This window comes from Mobula hypostoma, chromosome 19 (assembly GCF_963921235.1).
Source record: "Mobula hypostoma chromosome 19, sMobHyp1.1, whole genome shotgun sequence".
NCBI classification, from domain to species: domain Eukaryota; kingdom Metazoa; phylum Chordata; class Chondrichthyes; order Myliobatiformes; family Myliobatidae; genus Mobula; species Mobula hypostoma.
The window spans coordinates 49,722,768-49,742,580 of record NC_086115.1 but is presented as its reverse complement, the minus strand read 5'-3'; the positions used below and the strand labels follow the sequence as shown (position 1 = coordinate 49,742,580).

General features: G+C 41.5%; 1 protein-coding gene across 9 annotated transcripts in view; it reads right to left on the bottom strand.

Moving 5' to 3' along the window:
• Positions 1–19,813, bottom strand: part of ctbp2a (C-terminal binding protein 2a) — a 317,555-nt gene that overhangs the window by 23,872 nt on the left and 273,870 nt on the right. The window lies entirely within an intron of this gene.

Here is a 19,813-nt window from a genome sequence, read left to right as displayed (position 1 = left end):
TTCGACTGGAGGCAAAGGTTGTAGAGTATGCAAAGAACTAGGAGACTCAACTTGTCTCAAGGTTAGAAGCACAAACTTTAAGACATCTGTTTTAAAAATATACTTTTTTAATGGCCAGCATGATCCACAGTCCAGTTGTTGTGAGAGAACCCAACATCAGGAGGAACTACTACAGACCAATTCATTGAATCATTTTTGGTCCTTTTATTTTAATTTTGTTTTCATATGGTTTACGAACTATACTCTGCAAAAGATACCTTCGACACCAGTTTTACCGTCCCGTGGTTAAATCGGCTTTCTCGAATGAAGCCCAGAAGTACCAACCCATTCGATTTTCCACCACGTGCTGTAACTTCACCACATTTTTCCTGAAGATGTAGATTTAACCTAGGCCATGGTTATCCTCCTGCACAGGTTCATATTCTTCAGCCTAAATCAAGTCATCTACTGCTCCACTCAGAGGAAGAATCACAGCATGGACTGACTGTACCCTCACTCACGGACAAAACTCTCCACTTTTCTGTCAATGCGCTGGAAAACAGTGACTTATTTCAAGACCTGCACTAGCTGGCTGAAGATGAGATCAAGTCATGAAATTGAAGATTTTGCTGTGAGTTACCGTAGAGCCAGTGACTTTATTCATTAGGCCACCACAGAACTGACTAAACCTAGTTTTAAAAATCTGATGTGACATCGTAGCAGTGACTTCTAGTCTCCCCTTTCACTGTGAAATGGGAGACATCTCTTTGTCTCTTGTGTGTGTGTGTGTGAGAGAGAGGGGGAGTGGGAGGGAGAGGGGGGTGACGGGGGAGAGGGGGGAGAGAGAGGGAGGGAGGGAGGGAGGGAGAGAGACAGACAGACATATTGGACTGTTGGGTAAACAACAGTTTTTGTTGACTGCAGATCATGACCTTTGGGTGCTGCTATTGCTTGGTGGGTGGTGGGCTGCGATGCTTTTTTACTGAAATGGATGGGGGAGGCAGGAGGCTGATGCTTTGTTGCTGCTTACGCGGAGAGGCAAAGGGGGCCTTGGTGCTCTAACGTTTTTCTGTCGTTCATTCTTTTGGGGTTCTGTTTTTTATGAATGTCTGTGAAGACTAAGTATTTCAGATTGTATACTATATACATTCTCTGATAATAAACGGAACCATTTGATTTGATATGCACTTCTTGTCTTGTTTTCCCGATTAGCAAGTCCTACGGTTGCGTTTATAATAGAATCTGCTTAGCAGCTCAATACCACCACATGTGCTTTACACCAGCAACCAGACGCTGTACTTGGCTTCAAAATTCATTCCATTCAGAGCTACAGTACAACACGATCAATACGACTATTTGGAGTGTTCAGTATGTGCAACTGGAGATAAATTTCTGGACAACTGACAATTTCACTGCAGATGAACCTTGTGTTGACTCTTACAGAAGGGTACAATTACACTGTGAATGATGTACCTGGCCAGTGTAATTATAAATATCAACTCAGAAGTACGTGATATAAATAGAAATGTCAGAGTCGCGGATTACAGCATTATTCAAATTGCTCCTAGACGTTAAAGCTGCAATACAACTGAAGACTACAATTGATTTTGGCTCAGTCTGTGCACTGCAATTGTGGACTGATTCTTTTTTTATTTAACGTCATTTTACAACAACTATTATTAGGTAGAAGGACTGGGAATGTAATCTGCTTCTATAAACTCACCACATGGATGCTCGGAAATGACAATCTGATCATCGTGCTTTTAGCAACTCACATGCTACTCTCTGGAATCCCTCCTCTGAATCTTGCTGACTTTCTCTTACATTTTTTGAAACCAAGAAGGATGCCTCCATCAGTCAGATACTGCATCCTGGCTGTCTAGACATGCAAGCCTGGGCAGTAGAATATGGAGAGCAAGGTGTTGCCCATGTAGCAAGCTCCCCCTCTCCACGCATTTGATGAACCCAAAGGAACGGCAGAGGCCGATACAGTTTGGTACCAGCAGCATCGCAGGAGTTGCCAGTCAGTGTTAAGCTCTATGTAGGAGGTTTGAGATCTTGAAACGAAACACTTGGAAAATCTTTTGTTTAAACTCTTAATCTCTCCCTCAGTGGCATAATATTCACTCTCAATGTGAATCAAGAATCAAATATGAATAATGGACACTTGGACAAACCTCCAGATGCCCTCAGTGACCCATGTAAGACCATAAGACAAAGGGGCAGATTTAGGCCATTTGGCCCTGTCGGATTTGCTCTGCAATTCCAACATGGCTGATTCATTATCCCATCCAATTCCTTTCAGACTTCTTCCCATTACATGTGGCGTTGTTACTAATCAAGAACCTATCAACCTCCACTTTAAATATCATGTCTAAAGAATCATTCAGTGCCTTCATGAGAGTCGACAAAAAAGGTTTTGAAACATTGTTGAGGGAGTGAACTTGAGGTATTCTTACCAATCTCTAAAGTATCTCTGTGGTAGTTTAGAAAGTTAAAATGCAATTTATCTCAATATTTCCTTAGGAAATAACAATACAAGCTACAGCTGAACCTTTATTTCCAAGCCAACAGCAGAATAATTCTATTAGGATAGATATGAAGCTCCTTGATCCTTGTACGAGGGGTGATTGAAAGTTCGTGGCCTAAGGTAGAAGGAGATGAGTTATACAGCTCTCGTTACATGCACAAGCAGTTCAACTCTTTGAGTGAAAATGCAGAAAGTTTGAAGTTAATAACTCATCTCCTTCTACCTTAGGCCACACACTTATCAATCAGCCCTGCTGTGGACCACTTCTGGAGGTCCAAGAGGCCAACTTCTACAAAAAAAGGGATCCGTATGCTCCACGACCGCTGGACTAAGTGTGTAAATGTAGGAAAAATAAATGTGCTAGGTTTTCTAAAATTGACTCCTTCTACCTTGGGCCACAAACTTTATCAATCACCCCTCGTAAATTGAAAATCCATACAGGATTTCAGCATTCACTGGTGTATCGTCATATACAAATCCCTCTATCTTCTTTCACGTAGCAGCATTCTCCCTGGGGCAGCTGGGCTTCCCATGGGTGCCCTGCTTTCATAGACATAGAAACATAGAAAATAGGGTCAGGAGTAGGCCATTCGGCCCTTCGAGCCTGCACCGCCATTTATTATGATCATGGCTGATCATCCAACTCAGAACCCCGCCCCAGCCTTCCCTCCATACCCCCTGACCCCCGTAGCCACAAGGGCCATATCTAACTCCCTCTTAAATATAGCCAATGAACTGGCCTCAACTGTTTCCTGTGGCAGAGAATTCCACAGATTCACCACTCTCTGTGTGAAGAAGTTTTTCCTAATCTCGGTCCTAAAAGGCTTCCCCTCTATCCTCAAACTGTGGCCCCTCGTTCTGGACTTCCCCAACATCGGGAACAATCTTCCTGCATCTAGCCTGTCCAATCCCTTTAGGATCTTATACGTTTCAATCAGATCCCCCCTCAATCTTCTAAATTCCAACGAGTACAAGCCCAGTTCATCCAGTCTTTCTTCATATGAAAGTCCTGCCATCCCAGGAATCAATATGGTGAACCTTCTTTGTACTCCCTCTATGGCAAGGATGTCTTTCCTCAGATTAGGGGACCAAAACTGCACACAATACTCCAGGTGTGGTCTCACCAAGGCCTTGTACAACTACAGTAGTACCTCCCTGCTCCTGTACTCAAATCCTCTCGCTATAAATGCCAGCATACCATTCGCCTTTTTCACCGCCTGCTGTACCTGCATGCCCACTTTCAATGACTGGTGTATAATGACACCCAGGTCTCGTTGCACCTCCCCTTTTCCTAATCGGCCACCATTCAGATAATAATCTGTTTTCCTATTTTTGCCACCAAAGTGGATAACTTCACATTTATCCACATTAAATTGCATCTGCCATGAATTTGCCCACTCACCCAACCTATCCAAGTCACCCTGCATCCTCTTAGCATCCTCCTCACATCCTCCTCACAGCTAACACTGCCACCCAGCTTTGTGTCATCCGCAAACTTGGAGATGCTGCATTTAATTCCCTCGTCCAAGTCATTAATATATATTGTAAACAACTGGGGTCCCAGCACTGAGCTTTGTGGTACCCCACTAGTCACCGCCTGCCATTCTGAAAAGGTCCCGTTTATTCCCACTCTTTGCTTCCTGTCCGCTAACCAATTCTCCACCCACACCAATACCTTACCCCCAATACCATGTGCTTTAAGTTTGCACACTAATCTCCTGTGTGGGACCTTGTCAAAAGCCTTTTGAAAATCCAAATATACCACATCCACTGGTTCTCCCCTATCCACTCTACTAGTTACATCCTCAAAAAATTCTATGAGATTCGTCAGACATGATTTTCCTTTCACAAATCCATGCTGACTTTGTCCGATCATTTCACCGCTTTCCAAATGTGCTGTTATCACATCCTTGATAACTGACTCCAGCAGTTTCCCCACCACCGACGTTAGGCTAACCGGTCTATAATTCCCCGGTTTCTCTCTCCCTCCTTTTTTAAAAAGTGGAGTTACATTAGCCACCCTCCAATCCTCAGGAACTAGTCCAGAATCTAACGAGTTTTGAAAAATTATCACTAATGCATCCACTATTTCTTGGGCTACTTCCTTAAGCACTCTAGGATGCAGACCATCTGGCCCTGGGGATTTATCTGCCTTCAATCCCTTCAATTTACCTAACACCACTTCCCTACTAACATGTATTTCGCTCAGTTCCTCCATCTCACTGGACCCTCTGTCCCCTACTATTTCTGGAAGATTATTTATGTCCTCCTTAGTGAAGACAGAACCAAAGTAATTATTCAATTGGTCTGCCATGTCCTTGCTCCCCATAATCAATTCACCTGTTTCTGTCTGCAGGGGACCTACATTTGTCTTTACCAGTCTTTTCCTTTTTACATATCTATAAAAGCTTTTACAGTCCGTTTTTATGTTCCCTGCCAGTTTTCTCTCATAATCTTTTTTCCCCTTCCTAATTAAGCCCTTTGTCCTCCTCTGCTGAACTCTGAATTTCTCCCAGTCCTCAGGTGAGCCGCTTTCTCTGGCTAATTTGTATGCTTCTTCTTTGGAATTGATACTATCCCTAATTTCTCTCGTCAGCCACGGGTGCACTACCTTCCTTGATTTATTCTTTTGCCAAATTGGGATGAACAATTGTTGTAGTTCATCCATGCAACCTTTAAATGCTTGCCATTGCATATCCACCGTCAATCCTTTAAGTGTCATTTGCCAGTCTATCTCAGCTAATTCATGTCTCATACCTTCAAAGTTACCCCTCTTTAAGTTCAGAACCTTTGTTTCTGAATTAACTATGTCACTCTCCATCTTAATGAAGAATTCCACCATATTATGGTCACTCTTACCCAAGGGGCCTCTCATGACAAGATTGCTAATTAACCCTTCCTCATTGCTCAAAACCCAGTCCAGAATAGCCTGCTCTCTAGTTGGTTCCTCGACATGTTGGTTCAAAAAACCATCCCGCATACATTCCAAGAAATCCTCTTCCTCAGCACCTTTACCAATTTGGTTCACCCAATCTACATGTAGATTGAAGTCACCCATTATAACTGCTGTTCCTTTATTGCACACATTTCTAATTTCCTGTTTAATACCATCTCCAACCTCACTACTACTGTTAGGTGGCCTGTACACAACTCCCACCAGCATCTTCTGCCCCTTAGTGTTACGCAGCTCTACCCATATCGATTCCACATCTTCCCGGCTTATGTCCTTCCTCTCTATTGCGTTAATCTCTTCTTTAACCAGCAACGCCACCCCACCTCCCCTTCCTTCATGTCTATCCCTCCTGAATACTGAATATCCCTGAACGTTGAGCTCCCATCCCTGGTCACCCTGGAGCCATGTCTCTGTGATCCCAACTATATCATAATCATTAATAACAATCCGCCCACGTTACACCCATAGGTGCCCTGCTTTCCTCCCACGTTACAATACCTCTCTGTAAATTGGAGAATGTGGATGAACGGGAGCTGTGGAATATGAGGAGAATGACAAAGAGATCCTCTTAGATGTAAATCCTTTTAAATATAATTATTTTACGATTGGTATGCACTTGCTGCACTGAAGGGACTTGCTGGATCACTCCACAACACTGTGACTTTTATCAGATTCTTTCTTAACCAGGCAGTTGCTCTTGCCACAACCTGAGCGACTAAATATTTATTATTTAGTTATTGAGATACAACTGCAATAGGCTCATCCGGCCCTTCAAGACACCCCACCCAGCAACCACCGATTTAATCCTACATTGGTCAATTTACAATGACCAATTAATCTCTCAACCAGCACAACTTTGGACTCTGGGAGGAAACCAGAGCTCCCAGAGGAAACCCACGCGGCCACAGGGAGGACGTACAAACTCCTTACAGGCAGGGGTGGGAATTGAACCCGGGTCAGCTGTACTGTAAAGCGTTGTGCTAACCACTATGCTACCATGCCACCCTACGGGAAGGACCTACGGGAGATCCTTCTTTCCTTTTGGGAAAAGTTTATAAAATGTGATTAAGAAAAGGGATCCACAAACTCTGATGTTCCTCAAGAAACAAAAAAATCACTGTTTATTGCCTATGAAAATTAGTGAGAAAGTAGCCGAATTTTCAACACCATAACCACATTGGATGAAGCATAGGCTAGTTGGGCTGAAGGCCCTGTTGTCTTGTTTGTAGGTAACTGTACGATTTTTTACCCTGTTCTTATTCTATCCTGGATAAGTATTCGAAAATTACTCCATATTTCCTGAAATGGGCAGATGGAGAGCTTGTTCCCCAGAGTAGCTCCTCGTCTCAAATAAGCAGTCTGGAGTGGCCAGGCTTCTAAAGATTCCTGTCTTCCACAAGAAAGTCTTCAGCAGAGAGTAGAAACTGGTGAGCCCTACTCCCAGCACTTTACGGTGCATTGAGTCGAAAGAGTAAAAAAAAAACCTACAAAGTTGTGCTGCCAGGCACTGAATAGGGCCATAGATAAATGGAACAACTGCAGATGTTAAGTGTATTAGTTAGAAAATATAAAATGCCCCATTGAGAATAATGTTTAGTAAGTGCTTAGTTCAGTATCAATATTTAAAAGCCACAATTCTGTTAATTCTGTTTTTGTTGTTGAGGCGGAATGTAATGGCAACAGAAATGCAATATAAATATCACATCCGCAGCAGTCTCCCTGCTAGTCCTAGAAAGCATTACTATCCATCACTGTCACTTGGAAGTAGAACTGGCAGGCTGATGCTTGCAGTTGTAGCCGCAGTTTGTAACTAACGGTGTTAAGTGGTAAATGCTTCGACCTCAGAAGAAAGAGTGCTCCTTAGGGGATATTTACACTCTTCCAATCTGTCAGACACTGTACATCTGTCGTATATATGTACGCTGGAATTTAGCAGAGTTACAAGGTTAGCCACATACAGTTAACCAACAGTGAATAAACAATTCTTTGGACTACTTATAAGACTGTATTGAATAGAAAGAACAGCAATGGGAGAAACGTGGATTTAACATTTCTTCAGTGCCCTTCTTCCTCTCTTGGGTTGATGCTTATAAGTTTGGTTATTGCTCCCATTTCCCTTCGCTGCTTTTAACAGACAGGTATCCACAGCATTTAATGTTTAGGTGGGTTTTGAGGACTCAAAACAAGGACGATTAAAAACATCTTGACTGATTAACGACCAAGCAATGTAACAAGCAAAGAAAGTTCTAGGTCCCTCTCAGTGAAAAAAAATGATAAAATAGTGAATAGTGTTAACTTAGATAATAAAAACAGAAGATGCAAGAAAAATGCAGCAGTTCAGGCAATATCTGTAGAAAGTGTAATGGATAATTAACAATACGGGACTGGGACCCATTATATTTCCAGTTTCTAGCAGCTGTGGCTTTATTGATATGCATTAACTCAGACAGCGGTTTTAACCTCACAACTTACTCTGTGCGCTTCTATCGTGTGGAATCAAACAGCCTCGGCAAGTCAGGGCTCCTGATGTATGCTGAATTAACTGCTCTTATTCAGGTCAGAGTTGGTTGTTCCCCAGCTGCAGCCTTGGGCTAGGAAAAAGAGAACTGCTTTTCACTTGAGAAAAGCTCAAGCGTGGAGGCAAGATCAGGCTCCCATAGCTCACCGTCACTCACCGTAGTGATTCAAAGATGTACGATCAACATTCGGTTAAGTTACAGCAGTGTTGCCAATACCTTCATTAGAGTCACTATCTTATGGAAAGAATAAATGGGAGAACTAGAATTGTTTTGCTTAAAACATGTGTGGAATGGTCAATAATAATTTTAAACATTTTGTGGGCCTATGTTTCTGGGGAGTGTGTGTGTATCATTATCACCATCAGGTGCCATGCCCAGTTTGAGCTTTGACTGCCATGGCCCACACACTCCTGTTTCAGGTCAAGTGGATCAATTCATTGGTATTCATTTCCAGTTCTCTGCTGCTGTCTCCAGCATCATTTGTCTTTGTCTTCCTCTTGCTTTCTTCCCTTCAATGTTTCCCATAATTACTGTGCATTCTAACTCCTCTTTCCTAATCACATGTCCAATGAAGTTACGTTGCCTTTTAATGATCTCATATATTTATTTCTCTTTTTGTGTTTGCTCTGTTCATGACATCCTCGTTAGATATTTGTTTCGTCCATGATATTCTTTGCATCCTCGTCAAAAACCACATCTCTGCTGCTTCAATTCGATTCCTCATGTTAGTAGATATTGTCCAACATTCTGAGCCATATAACACAACTGGATAAACGTAAGATTTCAGTACTCTGAGGCGGGTTGTCATGCCTAGTTTAGTATTGGTCAGTATGTGTGTGTATACATGCTGGATAATGTAAATCAAAGCATTCATGGAACTAATAGTAGAATCAATTTAAAGCAGGGGTTCCCAACCTGGGGTTTGCTCAGTTAATGGTAAGGCTTCATGGAATAAAAAGGGTTGGGAACCCCTGATTCAATGGTGGTGGAGTGGAGATTCGTCCTGCTTATGTGGCCACTGATGCCAGGCAGACAATCCCTGAAGAGTATTGACAATGGCCGTCTTGAAAAGAAACTGCCCAGAAGAAGGCAGTCGCAAACCACCTCTGTAGAAATATTTGCCAAGGACAATTATGGTCACCATGATTGCCTACGTCTTACAACACAGCACATAAGATGACGATGAACGCAACTTTAAAACACAAGCCATTAGCAATGGGAAGGTGTATCTGTAACAAAGATAGGAAGTAAATGGATCGTCACTTCAGTTAACACCAATACATCTGAAATTGGGTATTGGGTATGACAAGTCTCTTCTCCACATGCATCTGAACTGTGTTATTACAAAAATTATATTGTATTTGTAGAGCATTTTTAAAACAGAAATATTTTCCAAAGCAAATAAGATGTTCAGCCAATAACGGAAGTATCACAATCTTGCCTTGTCTAAGGAAGCAGAAATATGCTTTTCCTAAAATTGAGAAAATTAGATTTTATTTCAAATAATGAAGGGTTAATAATAGATGGAAACAGTTTAAAGGATGAGTGACTGTGATAGGTTACAAGATTAAATATAGCATACTTAGAATAATGTTACTTTTTATATGAGTGGCTGAGGCATTGTCGAATGCTGGTGTTTGGTGAAGCAAGTATGTCAGGTTTTGAATATGTTATACAACTCATTGAAGGGAAAGGAGATTAATGGGAAGGAAACATGCGATTATGTCTAATGTTTGCAAAGAAGATACAGCAACATGGATTTTTTGGACAAAGTGGTCTGACATTATGTTATAACTTATATTTAATTATGAAGTATCTGGAGGAGGAGGCGGAGGTGAAGAAGCGATAGGATTTGGAGCTGAAATTCTGAAGTGTATGCCATTGATGGCATTAAGTTCCAGCTACCAGAGTAGGTCAAAAAGAGGGGATGAAAAGCGGTCAAAGATGGCAAATGGAGGGGTGGGGAAAAAGATCTCAGGTTTGAGAAAGACCCTAAGAAATCGGTGAAGCCGAAGAACAGTGATCGGTTTTGAGTAGACAGTGTGCTGAAAGCACCAAATATGAGAGAAGTTACACAAAGCCTGACTGAGTATCAGGAGAGGGGTAGAGACAGGACTAGAGAGATTAAGAATTTTAAAAATGGATGCTATGAAAACTGAAACGAGTACAGTTAAGAGAGGGCGTAGCAATCACTCGTCGTAGAATATCCTTACTTCAATTTCAAGAAACCTGTAACTTAGCTAGGCATTATATTAATTAAAAAAACAGAAAATGCTAGAAACATGCAGCAGGTTAGGCAGCATCTGTGGATTCAGATTTCCAATCACAAACATGGGAAAATCTGCAGATGCTGGAAGTCCAAGCAACCCACACACAATGCTGGAGGAACTCAGCAGGCCAGGCAGCATCTACGGAACAGGGTACAGTCTGAGTTTCAGGCTGAGACCCTTCATCAGGACTTCCAGCATCCTTGATTTTCTCATGATTTTCGTGAGCGATTTGATTCTCAGCGACTGGTTTGAGGTATACATTGATATATCTGTTTCCCTATGCCCATATTTTTATGGGACTTCACAATGCTGGGTTTTACTTTCTATTGAGTTGTGTTTTCAGATAGTCAGAAGCGAATGTTTGAATTGCTACGTATGCTGGGCTGTTTGCACAATGGGATATATAACAAAAACCTCGGCATCCGGCAGCCCAGAATACCTGGTAACACCTACATCTCTGTGGGGCCACCTGCATCACTGTCTGACCTGACAGCTTATGCTATCAAAGACTTGCTTCACAACTTTTGTCTCCAGAACCAGGTATTTAAGAAGACTGACATAGATTTACTTAAAAATTTATAGAATTTTAGAAAGTGAAACGAGTAATAACATAAAATTGCAGAGAAATGAAATGAACGAAGTTCAACTAAACTAGTGATCAGTGCAACGCTTCATAGCTAGGCAATCATCAGTCAGGGTTCAACTCTCGCCGCTGCCTGTGTTCTCTCTGTGACCGCGTGGGCTCTTCTGAATGCTCTGGTTTCCTCCCACATTCCAAAGACGTATCGTTAGGGTTAGGGTTAGGGAGTTGCTGGCAATCTATGCTGCTGTTACAAGCATGACAATCCATGAGCACCATCGCCAGCACAATCTCGATGCTTTACACCGCATGCTTCAACGTACATGTGACAAGCAAATAAAGATAATCTTTCATCTTTCTCTTTCTAAAGACCATAAGCTATAGGAGCATAATTAGGCCTTTTGACCCATCGAGTCTGCTCTCCATTTCATCATGGCTGATCCATTTTCCATCTTAGCCTCAGTCTCCTGGCCTTCTCCCCATTCCCCTTCATGCCTTGACCAATCAAGAATCTATCAACCTCTGCTGTAAATATACATAAAGACTGGGACTCGACAGCTACCCGTTCACTGAATTCCACCGATTCACCACTCTTTGGCTAAAGAAATTTCTCCTTGCCTCTATTCTAAAAGGAAGCCCCTCTCTTCTGAGACTGTGTGCTCTGGTCCTAGATCATCAAATATTAAGTTAGATACACCAGACGTAGGAAGGTAAAAGACCAGACACAAAGTGTAACCAGGTCCTCAGCTCAGAACATTATGGAATGATTACACACTCAGAGCTGAAGACCCAAAGTGATCTTGCATGTGTTCTGCATCCGTGTCTTGCAGTTTGCAGGCTGGGATGACATTTGCCTTGCAGCATGACAATGGCTCTGTACAAACCATCAATCAGGTGTCAATGCCATCAAAGCAAGACAATGCATAGCTGCATTTCTGGAGCCATGTTCATCTTCAAAGAAACATGTTCAAAAGCGTTACGAATTATTTATTTTATAGCTTGCTGTTGCTTATCTCCCATTGCATCTTTGAATCTAATTTCCTCAAAGCAATGTGGCCTTCAACTGTCTTGTGTTGATTTGTTGAAATTTAAGATCCTCATTTCAAGCTCAAGTTCAAAATGAAATTCCATGTTATGAGCACTCTTCCCCAGAGAATCCATTACTGTAAGATTACTAATCTATCCTGCTTCATTACATAAAGTGCCCTGTTCCCTAGTTGATTCCCTGACATCTGTTTGCAGAAAGTGGTCTCAGATGTATTGCACGAATTGTCCTACTTTTACTAATTTGGTTTGCACACTGTTCAGGAAGATTAAGGTCCCTAATGATTATTGCTTATCCTTGTTTCATGCTCGTTTAATCCAACAACGCATACTTCACCCAACACTATGATTACAGTCCCACTCCTGGTCACCTTGCATTCCTATAATGATGATTAGATAAAGTCCACATACCTCTACTTATGTCATTAATTCATCTACATTGATTAAATATTTTCCACAGTCATACTATCACTGCTAATTTTAGTGCTTTACTATTTCTCACTATTTGTGTGTTTGTGTGGGTGGGAGGGAAATAAGCTGCCGAGAGTTGTAAACTTAGTCAGCTCCATCATGGACACTGGTCTCTGTTGTATCCTCGACGTCTTCAAGGAGCCATGTTTCAAAAAGGCGGCATCCATTACTAAGGACTCCTATCACCCAAGGTCATGCCTTGTTCTCATTACTACCATTGGGAAGGATGTACAGAAGCCTGAAGGCACACATTCAACGATTCAGGAACAGCTTCTTCCCCTCTGCCATCTGATTTCAGAACAGACATTAAACCCCCTAGCTCACTACTTTTTTATTTTTTCCCCTATTATTATGTATTGCATTGTACTGTTGCCACAAAGACAACAAATTTCACAACATATGCCAGTGATATTAAACCTGATTCTGATGTGACATAGTCACTGGTGCACCACCTCCATTATTATAATGTACCTTCTCCTGATGCAATCTGCTCATTCTTACCCATATCACTACTTTTCTCTACAGCTTTGACTTCTCAGAATTATTATTCTTTGCCTGCTGCTTCCCTCCAACCATCTTATTTGTCTCCAATTATTAATTATCCTAATAGGTTGATTTGTCGTGATGCAGGTTCCAGTTTGAGTTGAGTCTGTTCTAGTTTGCTTTCTCCATCAATGGCAACAGTAAACCTGTGGCATCTTCTGCTCTAATTACACAGTCATGCACTTAAACCTCTAATTTCCTTGACAAAATGCTAATTTGCATGTAGTTCAGGACAAAAAAAAACAGAGATCACCACCTTCCACAAATTTGAGATCTTTTTTGAACACTAACTGGAGCTTTTCATTTCCTCAACAGAACCTCATTTTCATATCATCCCACATTGTTGATTATTGTAGAGGTCAAAGTTGAACCTCTCCCCAGCACCCTATCCCCTTGTTTCTTTTCCCCACAAATTTTATTCTCCAATCAATTTTATTTCCTTCTTCACCATCAACACAACAGTGTTCAACACCATCACTCCCTCAGTACTGATCAACAAACTTCAAAACCTGGGCCTCTGTACCTCCTTCTGCAACTGAATTCTTGACTTCCTTATCAGGAGACCATAGTCAGTGTACACTGGTAAACCGACCCCTACTCGCTGACAAACAACATTGGCACAGCTCAGAGATGCATGTTTAACCTACTACTCTACTCTCTCTACACTCATGACTTCCAGTCAAGAAGATGTCCATCATTAGGGACCCTCACTGTCCAAGACATACCCTCTTCTCATTGCTACCATGAGGGAGGTGGTAAAGGAGCCTGAAGATGCACACTCAGCGTGTTAGGAACAGCTTCTTCTGTAGAATTCTGTGGAATTCATTGTGACAGGCGGCTGTGGTGACCAAATCACTGGGTACATTTAAAGCAGAGGTTGTTAGATTCTTGATTTGTCGGGGCATGAAGGATTATGGGGAAAAGGCAGGAGATTGGAGCTGAGAGGGAAATGGATGAGTCACGATAAAATGGCGGACCAAATGGCCTAATTCTGCTCCTATACCTTATGATCTTATGGTCTTCCACTCCACCATCAGATTTCTGAATAGCCCATGAATCCCTGAACACTACGTCACTACTTTGCTGTCTTTAAGCACACTTTTCTTATATTTCTCAATGTAAATTACAGTAATTTTTAAATATTTTGCACTCTACTGTTGCCACAAAACCACAAATTTCACGACATATGTCAGTGATAATAAACGATTCCAATTCTAATAAATCTTATTTTTTTAAAAAATTACACTGGTATACAATCAAAATCAATGTACTGCATCTAGTTCATCTCGTCTCTGCATGTGGCACTGCTCTACAAGACTTTGCTTGCTAGAGTTACAGTTTTTGAAGTGTGACTATGTTGTTAAACAGATACATCAGCTGGCTAATGGTGCAAATGCAAGCTCTGCAGAGATGAAGAACCAGTTAATCTTGTTTTGGATTGAAGGACCCTTTGCAATTGGTGCCATATTCAGTGAATAGACAACAGAAGTAAAATAAGACATCGCAAATAGATAAAATATTGCAGAGTACCAACAGTGCTAATATTTGCACTTTTCATTGCTGTTCACTAAGCCCAGTCGGGAAGTAGTCATTGAAAGTGGGGAAGTCACTTCCACATTGCATCCACAAAAGCATGCTTGAATAATATTTTAACAAAAGAATGTAATTGTAGGGAAACTGACTGTTTAAGGAGTGTCAAAAGAAATCCCCAGCACGTATATTGTAAGTCAAACAAATTCCTCTCAATGTGGATTACTGAAGACGTAGCAAATCACGGGTACAGGTTCTTGTACACTCCTTCAAAAGGACCAAAGCCTTGTTGTGGTTTGGAGGCTTGTGTGCCTGAATGACCCAGACAGCTATGATGGCTGGAGTCAGGGCTTTATGCTTTGGCCTCTGGTAGGGTCACTCACATCAAACAGATCAAAGGGTAGAGGCCAGTTTAAGAGTGGTCCACTGATCCTCCAGGTTTGGGAGGGGTTCAGCTCAGGGCTTACAACCCTGACTGGTCAAGCAAAACTGTTACAGAAACAGCAATGAAGAATCCTTCTGCATCTGAGTGTAATGGTATTCCTCAGTCTCCACCCAGGGCTTGCATGATTGACAGTAAACCGCGAGAAAGCTACTGACCTGATGAAGGAATGCCACCAGAGACGGAGGACGTTCATTGCTGCACTAAACGCCAGTGACGTAACGGGCAAAAGAAACAAGAAGAAGTACTTCTACACTAACTTCTACAGATGTACAGCTGTAAGTTTCCTGACTGGTTGTATCAAGGCCTGGTATGGCAATTGAGTGTGCAGAAATGAAAAAAACGGCAGGAGTAGTGGGCTTAGCCCCAATATATCAGGGGCACATCTCAGCCCATCCTTGGTAGTATCCACCTGAGACACTGCTGTAGGAAGGCAACATCTATCGTCAGAGGTCTCCCCCATCTGGGCCATGCCATCTTCTCGCAGCTGTCTTCGCGCATGAGATACAGAAGCCAAGTCCCGCATAACCAGGTTCAAGAACAGCTACCATTCAACCATTTGCTTCTTGAACCAACAGCCGCAACCCTAATCATTATTTCAGTATAGCTGCACCATAATCGTGGCTCTTCTTTGGTTTGAATTGTGGTCTTTCATGTAAAACTTATGTATAATATATACTTTTTCTTGTAAAAGCTGCTTATCTGATTCTAAATGTCAGTGATGCTGCTGCAGGGAAGTTTTTCACTGCAGTTGGGCATGCATGTACTTGTGCATGTGACAATAAACTCAACTTTGACTTCGGCAATCATACGAAGTTCGTGGAAAGGGAATCATGCTTGACTAACTTCCTGGAATTCTTCAAAGAATTAACATATTGTGGATGAAGGGGAAAGGGGAGGTACTTCTGTGAATGTACCGTGGAGAGCATTCTGACAGGCTGCATCACTGTCTGGTATGGTGGGGGGGGGGGGCTACTGCACAGGACCCAAAGAAGCTGCAGAGGGTTGTGGATTTAGTTGGCTCCATCTTGGGTACTAGCCTACAAGGTGCCCAAGACATCTTCAAGGAGCGGTGTCTCAGAAAGGCAGTGTCCATTATTAAGGACCCAGCACCCAGGACATGCCCTTTTCTCACTGTTACCATAAGGTAGGAGGTACAGAAGCCTGAAGGCACACACTCAGTGATTCAGGAACAGCTTCTTCCCCTCTGCCATCCGATTCCTAAATGGACATTGAACCCTTGAACACTACCTCACTTTCTTAATATATATTTCTGTTTTTTGCACGATTTTAATCTATTCAATATATGTTAAGTGTAATTTATTTATTTATTTATTATTAATATATATTGTATTGAACTGCTGCTGCTGTTAACAAATTTCATGACACATGCCAGTGATAATGTATCTGATTCTAATATTCTGATTATGCTTACATATTAGTGTAAGGTGCCATTCGTTTGTACATGCCATGTCATATGCTGTAGGCAATCATGGTCTTTCCATGACCCAGATTGTTCTTGGCCAAATTTTTCTCCAGAAGTGGGTTGGCATTGCCTTCTTCTGGGCAGTATCTTTACAAGACGGGTGACCTCAGCTATTATCAATACTCTTCAGAGATTGTCTGCCTGGCATCAGTGGTTGCATCACCAGGACTTGTGATCCATATCAGCTGCTCATAAGACCATCCACCACCATCTGCTTCCATGGCTTTATGTAACCCTTATAGGTGGGGAGGGGGGTCCTAAGTCAGTGTTACACCTTACCCAAGGGTGATTTACAGCGCCTTATACCTCCTTTGGTAGAGACGTACCTCCATTCCACCACCCAAAGGTCCCACATTAGTGTTACTACAAAAAATGAAAGCTCAATGTATAGAAGTTACCATATTGGAAAAAAGATTGGCTGCCTAACAGGAAAGAGGAATTATGGGTTTTTGGAAAGATGTAGCAAGTGGGATCTCTACTTTCAATAGTTTATATAAATGACTTGGATGAAGGCATCAAAGGTTGCTAAATCTGCTGATGACACATAGAAAGGCAAGGAACTAAGTTGTAAAGAGGATATAATGATACAACAAAAGGACGTAGACAGATGAAGTGAGTCATCAAGGTTCAGGCAAGTGGAGTAGAATGTAGTGAAAGCTAAAATCGCCAAATTTGTCAGAATAAAAGCCTATTATTTAAATGGTAAGAGATTGCAGATCCCTGAAATACAGAGAGATTTCATTATCTTTGTGCATGATTTGCAGAAGGCTAATATGCAGGTAAAGCAAGTAATCAGGAAAGCTACCAGACTGTTGTTGTTTATTCTTCGAGTAATTCATTATGTAGAGTAGGGAGGTGTTGCTTCAGATATATGGGGCAACAATGAGATCACATCTCAAACTCTGTATACTGTATTGTTCTCCTAATATAAGAAAGGATTAGATTAGATTATGAGGACACGCAGTCCTCTTTTATTGTCATTCAGCAATGCATGCATTAAGAAATGATACAATATTCAATGATACAAATGCATTGGAAGCAGTTCAGAAGAGCATCTGGCATAGGTAGGTTGTCCTGGAAGGAAAGGCTGGAGAGGCTAGGCTTGTATCTACTGGAGTTTAGAAACATTAGATATTATTTGATTGGAACATACGTTTTCCTGACAGGATGACATCATCAAGGCAGGATGGAAGTGGAGAGGATGTTTTCTCTTGTGAGTGAAATTAAAAACTAGGGACACTGTATAAAATAAGAGATTGACTACTTCAGAGAGGTGATTTTTTTTTCATATCTCATTGGGTCTCGCCTTTTACTCAGTTGTATGCAGAGCGTCTGAATAATGCTAAGGCAGAGATAAATAGGCAGTGATAAGTTACTGGGAGGAGTTAAGAATGCAGAGTTTTGGTCCTAATTAGATCAGCCATGATCTTATTGATCGGAGGAGGAAAGTTTGAGGGGCAGAGTGGCTTAATTCTTATGTTTAGATCTTCATACATGAGCCCTTTATTAAAAAAATGGTTCAGCATGAAGAAATCCTTTTGACCTCACTGTTTACTTATCAAGTAAAAAACAGAGTTCATAGTTCCACTAACATTTCTAACTCTGTGGGTCTAATTCCTTTATCCAACACATATAATTGTTCTTATTCTCAAAATACCACATTGTCTTGACCCTCTGAGCAACCCAGAGCCTAAATGGGAATAAACTGTTAAAGATTTCAGTTCCAGGAACTGTGTGCTCTGAATTAGCTTGCTCCACTACCACAGCAAACATATTAAGCAAAATATTTAGGTAATAACCAATTAAAATGCATCTTTACATTCAACATTGTACCCCATTTAAAACAAATCAGACATTACAACTTGGTTCTTCGTTCAGTTTTTAATCTGGCATACACTTAAATTAGCATCCTTTAATCATCACCAATAGCCAGGGCTGTTTTCTAATAGAGCACAGTTTATTAAGGGCACACTGCCAAATCACTCCTATGACCTTCAGTTCGGTGCAAGTCTTCTTTACAAGTTAGTATTGAAGACTAAATAACGACATGATTCCATGAGTTGGAATTCTTTCAAAGTACTAATGGTAAAACTACCAAACATTTCTTCTCTTATCAAATGCACTGCATGAAGAATTTTCTAAAGGAATTCAGAAATTGTATTATCCACGTGCGAAACTGGTGCCCATCATAGGGTTACAGAAAAATACAGCACAGAAACAGGCCCTTCAGCCCATCTAGTCTATGCCAAGCCATTTAAACTGCCTACTCCCATCAACCTGCACCAGGACCATAGCTGTCTATGACCTACCATCCATGTACCTCTCCAAACTTCTCTTAAATGTTGGAACCAAACCAGCAAGCTCCATTTGTGCTGGCAGCTCATTCCACACTGGCATGACCCTCTGAGTGAGTAAGTTTCCCCTCATGCTCCCCTTAAACTTTTCACCATTCACCCTTAACCCATGGCCTCTGGCTGTAGTCCCACCCAACCTCAGTGGAAAAAGCTTGCTTGTATGTACCCTATCTATACCCCTCATAATTTTGTACACCTCTATCAAATCTCCTCTCAATCTTCTATGTTCCAAGGAATAAAGTCCTAACCTATTCAATCTCTTCTTATAACTCAGGTCCTCCAGACCTGGCAACATCCTTGTAAATTTTTGCTGTACTCTTTCAACCTTATTTACATATTTCCTGTAGATAGGTGACCAAGACTACACATAATACTCCAAATTAGGCCTCACCAACGTCTTATACAACTTCAACATAGCATCCCATCTCCGGTACTCAATACTTTGATCTATGAAGGCTAAGGTGCCAAAAGATTTCTTTAGAACCCTATCGGCCTGTGATGCTACTTTCAATGAATTATGGACCTGTATTCCCCGATCCCTTTGATCTACCACAGTCCTCAGTGCCCAACCACTCACTGTTTAAGACCTGCCTGATTGGTCCTACCAAAGTGTAACGCCTTGCACTTGAATGCATTAAATCTAGATTGGACTGTCTCAAGCTACTCTTTGTACTTGTTTAGAAACTACTTTATCCTGTATTACAACAATTACCTAACTCAGCTGGACAGCTGTGACCTCTGTCAGACTCCCCTGATATTTATTTAATTTTGATTTAGAGACACATAGTGAAACGGGTCCTACTGGCCCACTGAGCTGCGTTGCCTAGCAACCCACCAATTTAACCCTAGCCTAATCACAGGACAATTTACAATGACCAATCAACCTACTAACTGGTGCGTCTTTAGACTGTGAGAGGAAACCTATGCATTCATGGGAAGGACACACAAACTTTCTCACAGAAGGCGCCAGAATCAAACTCTGAACTCTGATGGCCTGAACTGTAGTCGTGTTTACAAATGCCAGATTTTTTGTAAAAAAGCAACTGTACAAATGAATACATCATTTTTTCTATATTTATGTTTGAAATCCCCCAAGGCATTTCTCCAATGGA